The 6168-nt window shown below is 39.8% G+C and overlaps 1 pseudogene; it reads right to left on the minus strand.

Annotated features, from left to right (window-relative positions):
- Positions 1–2846: 2846 nt before the first annotated feature.
- On the minus strand, positions 2847–4305 carry LOC149202498 (protein NUCLEAR FUSION DEFECTIVE 4 pseudogene; annotated as a pseudogene).
- Positions 4306–6168: the final 1863 nt, after the last annotated feature.

Here is a 6168-nt window from a genome sequence, read left to right on the forward strand (position 1 = left end):
CATCCATGTTGATGATTCAGATAGTAGCACTAGGGAAAATGCAATTGGCCTCCTCGAGATCAAATGCACTTCACTAGGTAAGGTTCAGTGTTGGATCATGGTCAAGGCCAAGGTCAAAAGTGCCAAGAATAGTGCAAATGATTGTTCTATATCACACATAATATCAATGTCTTAACATTCATATATGGTAGAAGGGTTGATGGATGGCATATATGTGCATCTCCATAAGAAATTTCACCACATGGGTTTTACTGGTAAGTCCCATTATAGGCTTTGTCATCTTCCAATAATATCTTTCCTCCATCCAACTATTTAGAGTTCTCAAACTACAACGCAAATAATCGTCCAAAGCCTATAAGCCTCCTGTCATTGTAGGCTTGATTAAATAATGAAGAGCTAGTAAAATACATACCCATTTTTTCCTCATCCTTCAAGAGAGCGACAATGATATCACATTTTTTATTTCCCTTATAAATAATTCAATCATTTTTTATATTCCTTTTTCGGTTGCACTTCTAGCAAGCCACTTCAAATTTTCTTTTCCTATAAGATAATCATCCCTTGGAATTGAATCTACAGTGAAATACATTGTTTTTTTTTATCTATAATGCATCTTGATCTAAAGAAAATTCTTTTGGTAATTATATTATTTAATAACGCAAAAACTATCCCATTATACTTTCAATCTTGGGATTATTCCATACAAGACAATTCCACAAGATCCACCTGTAGCTCTTACCAAATTGTCCTGCAATTCTAGCATATAACAAGGACAACAAATTGATCACCCAAACTCCAATAATCTCTAATGTAAAGCAAATGTTTCATAAATGCATTTAAATGCTTTCTTCTTGGCGACAAATTGTTAATGAATTGAAAAAAAAATTACCTTCATTAAATCTCCTGCACGGATAGGGTTTTAAGGACATTAAAAATAACATATAATATACAGAGTAAAGGTGGATTAGAGATCATGCTCTAATATCCATCTTGATCCATTCTTTATAACTTATATTTTCTAGTTTCTCAATAGTAGCAGTCCACATCTTTACATGTTAGTGAAATTTCCATCAAGTTTATGTTCCCCGTCCCCGCCCCCGCCCCTCGCGCACAGCGGAATCTCATTTGAAATATAATTTCAAATTAAATTAGACTAAATTCATCTATCACATCTCATTCAATTAAAAAAAATTTAATACCTAAATAAAATATTAAAATGGATAAATAGTCCAACCATAACAAATATACCTATATTGGCATATGTGTAAAATAGATCTCTGTATAACGACAGAAAGTTGAAGCTTCACCTTGGAACGGCCACGTCCATTGATATACACACCAACTCACTGGTTCATGGTACAGGAAGTCGAAGTAAAGCTTCACCCATGGATGCTTGTTTTCTTGCGTTTCATTCGCAGGCTTCCAATGATATTGACCTTGTAACCGACGGAAACTGGTGTTATCGACTGGTACGAGTGCACAGGAGCAGGTATTAGGTACGATGCGTTATCAATAATGATCAGAAGTCAGATCATTAACTCTGTGAGAGAGTTGGTGGGAGAGGCTTATGTTTTTTAACACATGTAAAACCGCGGTGACCCACATGGAGTTTTTAATATCTGGTGTCCACGAATCAATTATCATATCACTATCATATAACTAGCTTAGTTGGTATGTACTGCGGGAGGTCACGCGCTAAAACTACATCGGTAGTTATTTGGCATGGACTCTCAACAGATAGTTGTGATGGTTTCTGGATTGGGTGAAAAGTACAGGCAATTTTAAAATTTTGACGGTAGATTTTAGGAATATTTTAAAGTTTTATAGAAAAAAAATAGTAAAATAATTGACTACGAACGACAAACAAATTCTGCACGCAACTTTCATTTGACAATTTCAACCATTAACTTTGATTCATACCCGTTGGATGCATGAAGTAATTGCAGATTCCTTATTGATATTTCGACATTAGAAAAAAATAAAATAAAAAATCACTTTCATCCAACATCCAACACCAGTAGACTGTTGGTTGTGGCGTCGATATGCTCCAGAGACTTTTGTGGAGTAGCTGAACGGTCTTCTTCCACTGAACTTCCGACAACAAATGCGAACGAACGAACGAGGCGGATTATCTGCACGTAGGTGCTGTGATTGATTTAAATAAGCGTCGACATTGAGGACCTCATCCACATAATCAATCGAGCAGAGCAAGCTTTGTTGTTCTTTCTTTGGTGAGTTGATACGAAGATTAATTCATTTCATATTATTCAGAATCAATCACGGCCAAAACTTTTTCCTCCTGCCTTGCTCTTTCACCAATTTGCTTTCCACAGGCATATTTCTTCGTAATATCATTGTTATTATCCTATGGGTATTCCCAAGCTGCTTTGGTTCCAAATTTTTATGCCAATTCATGCCCCAAGGCCGAGGAAATAGTGAAATCAGTGGTAGAGAAGGTCGTGATTAGGGAAGCTTGAATTGCCTCGCCGCGGGTAGATTCCGGAATCGACCCACTGTTCGGGGGGGCGGGGCGGCCCTGGGGTGCCGCTGTGCGCGGCAGCGCCACCCCCGGGCCACCCCGCCCGCCCGACCAGCGTCGGGTCGATTCCAGAATCGACCCGCCGACCTCATCCACATAATCAATCGAGCAGAGCAAGCTTTGTTGTTCTTTCTTTGGTGAGTTGATACGAAGATTAATTCATTTCATATTATTCAGAATCAATCATGGCCAAAACTTTTTCCTCCTGCCTTGCTCTCTCACCAATTTGCTTTCCACAGGCATATTTCTTCGTAATATCATTGTTACTATCCTATGGGTATTCCCACGCTGCTTTGGTTCCAAATTTTTATGCCAATTCATGCCCCAAGGCCGAGGAAATAGTGAAATCAGTAGTAGAGAAGGTCGTGATTAAGGAAGCTCGAATTGCCCCGCCGGCGGTCGATTCCCGGAATCGACCGCCAGTGGTAGGGCGGGGCGGGGCGGCCCAGGGGTGCCGCTGTGCGCGAGGGGCGGTGGCGGTGGCGGTGGCGGTGGCGGGGTGGGCGGGGGAGGTGTAAACCGCAGCGCTTAACCCTACGTAACTGGTGGAGAGCCCCAGCGCGAAGCTTCTCTCGTTTGCAAAATTTTGAATACAGACCAGGTAGGATACTGTGTTGAACCAGCAGATGTTGTTGCCCGCCAAAATACAGAGAAGAAATGCCTGCCACGCACAAAGAAAAATCAAATCAAGAAATCAATTTCTTGATTACAGTAAATGATAAATCGATTTCTTGATTACAGTATAAATCAATTTCTTGATTTCTGGATGTCTTAGTGTCTGTATATATTCTGCGCGATATTTGTGTTTATACATTTAATAATGAAAATGTAAAATAAATATGAATAGAAAACTCCATGTTCAATATATATTTACTGTGTATATACTCACAATAAGGACTCAGCCGCATATACATCCCATTGTATATATATCTCAGAGTCTAGACATATGGTGAACAGATCAAGATAAACCCATTTTCTACATGATGTTTATCCCCTAATCTAATATAAAATTGCAAATCTTTATAAGCCTCAGCTGCAATTGCAATTAAGGCCAGTGCCTCATTCTCTGTATGAATGAATTTCAATTTTCACCCACCTGCCAGTATGCCAAAGGAGAAATCTTCGAGACCAGCGATAGCCACTGGACTCCATAGCCCACTAACCCCAAGCAGCCGGCAATCAGGAGCACAGTCCACAAAGGCAAATAAAGAGAAGCGAGGCCTGATAACCAGCCCAGGGCCTTGCCTAGATCTGAGGCCACTGCAAGATTGTTGAGCTGGACCTGGTCGATGTCCAATACTTCCTTCAGAACCGAGGAATAATCAGAGAAATCGAAGTTGGTTCCATTGATTACCTGCAGCCATATGGCAGTGACAAAGCCCATCCATTTGAATGCTTCTGTTCCTCGCCAGCCACTCTTCATTGCTACCCCGCACGCTTAAAATGTTGAATCAGCAGGTGTTGCTCTGTTTAAATGAAGAATCATAGCTGAGGCAGAGAAACTAGCTACTACAGAAAGCCAATATACAGCCCGTTTGAATAGCCATCAGCCTGGATTGGGATGGAATTGGAGAAAAGTGGGCTAAAATTTGTGACCACTAACCATTTCTGGTTCACTTCATCAATGCCACTGTCAATTATATAGGCAAATAAATGAGGAATGAGATTCTTGGTTGGCTAAGCACCCGCAATTTGATTGCAATTTGGGAAGAAAAGACCACAGTATCTGTATTGCGGAAGCCCCACGAGGTAAACCATAATTGAGATTCAGATTCATGTACCAGGAAATCAAGTTTGAACAATAACCATTAATTAAGCATTGACTTTAGAATTGAGATTGGGCACATGCGTGAGTTAATTTTTTTTATTGCGACAAACAGTCGAGTATGAAATTTTTTTTCACGAGTCGAAACAATCTCTAACTCTAAACTAGATTTATTAAAAGTAGTGATATATGAAAATTTAAATTTTCTATCCCGAAATTCACCAAAGTGACATCAATATGCCATGAGCATTACCTTCAGGTAGCAGGCTCTGGGCAAAATTAGAGGTAATAAACAGTTGGATTTAATTTGATTATAGATTCAAGAAATTTGAAATAATACAGTTATTTTTATTTTTATTATAGATTTTAAAAATATTCTAAAATCTATATACAAAAGTAAGATCAAATAATTGATTTTGTTTTTGTCTATCAAATTTGGAAATAATTTCAGAAACTACAATACAGTTAAATTCATCTACAATGTGTACTTTACAGGGATGGAGAGAACTTTCCCAGTGATTATGCAGTAATGACTTTATTGGGTTGTATTTATTCTAGAAGTTCCAAAATTTATAGACAAAAGAGACATTAAACAATTGATTTTGCTTTTGTCAAATTTCAAATATTCCTAAAATCTCCAATTCAATTAAATTCAGTTAGAAAAACTTGCAAGTTATGCAATAATGACTTGGTATTTATTCCCAACTGCCCCAACCGACAGGTAGCCATGGCCATTTCTCTAGTAGACAGTAACCAGAAGGTGGATGTGAGACATCTCATCCTTCCATGGCTGTGGTGAAATGCTGACTTCAAATAATCTGATAAACGCTTCTTTGATATCACAAAAGAGGTGGTGAAAGAATTAAAGAAAACGGTGGCTTTATTGATTCAACTTACTCCTGAGTTTCCAAACTTATTAAAACTCACTTATTAAAAGACAGTTATCATGAGCTGTTATGTATACAAGTGAATTGACAAATCATTATTATTGTGAAAGGAAAACCTAGGAATAAACTTTCACGGAATATCTCTGTATCAGGATGCTAACATGTTTTTTTTGGGTAAAAGTGGGCTCTTCATGAGTGAAAACAATTTTTACAAATTTTTCAAGTTGTTGAATTGTTTATATGGGAAGTTATGAAGTTTCATAATCCCAATATTTGTAAAATGTTAAATTTATTTTTATATTGAAAAATATAACATAAACCATGAAATAATGTAACATAGTAAGAAATTATCATAAACAAAGAAATAATGCAATATAGTAAAAATTTATCATCAAATTTAAGGGAAAAAACCAGAAAATTCTAAATGTAGGTTTGCTATCATAAAAGTGGTTGTGAAAGAATTAAGAAGAACAGTTTCTTTATTTAGTGAAGGACCATAAATTAAAATCCAGGAATACCCTCACGAAGAACCCTACATTAAAATCTAGGAACACACTCTCTCCTGCACTCATCTCTGGCAATCATGTGTTTTCAACAACCATTAAATGCATGTTGAAGTCAACCCCTCTTCGCTTTCCTATCCATTCCCGATGGAGGGTGTGGGCAGGGTGGGCAGTGGCGATGGAGGGGTGGGCGGGGGGGAGGGCAGTGGCGGTGGAGGGGTAGGCGTGGGTGGGTGGGTGGGTGGGGGGGGGGGGGGAGCGGGGGGCTGGGTGGGCCGGGGAGGGGGGGAGGCGGGGGGTGGGTGGGGGGGTAGGGGGTGGTCGGGGGTGGGGGGGGCGGTAAGGGTAGGGGATGGGGGGGTGTAGGGGGTTGGGGGAGGGGTAAGGGGGGCGGCGTGGGTAGGGGGTAAGGTGGGGGGGGCGGGGAGGGGGTAAGGTGGGGGGTAGGGGGTAAGGGGGGGGTGCGCGGGTAGG

The sequence above is a fragment of the Pinus tabuliformis genome, chromosome 2_1 (genome assembly GCF_031772625.1).
Source record: "Pinus tabuliformis cultivar Carrire ecotype Pingquan chromosome 2_1, CPIR1, whole genome shotgun sequence".
NCBI lineage: Eukaryota > Viridiplantae > Streptophyta > Pinopsida > Pinales > Pinaceae > Pinus > Pinus tabuliformis.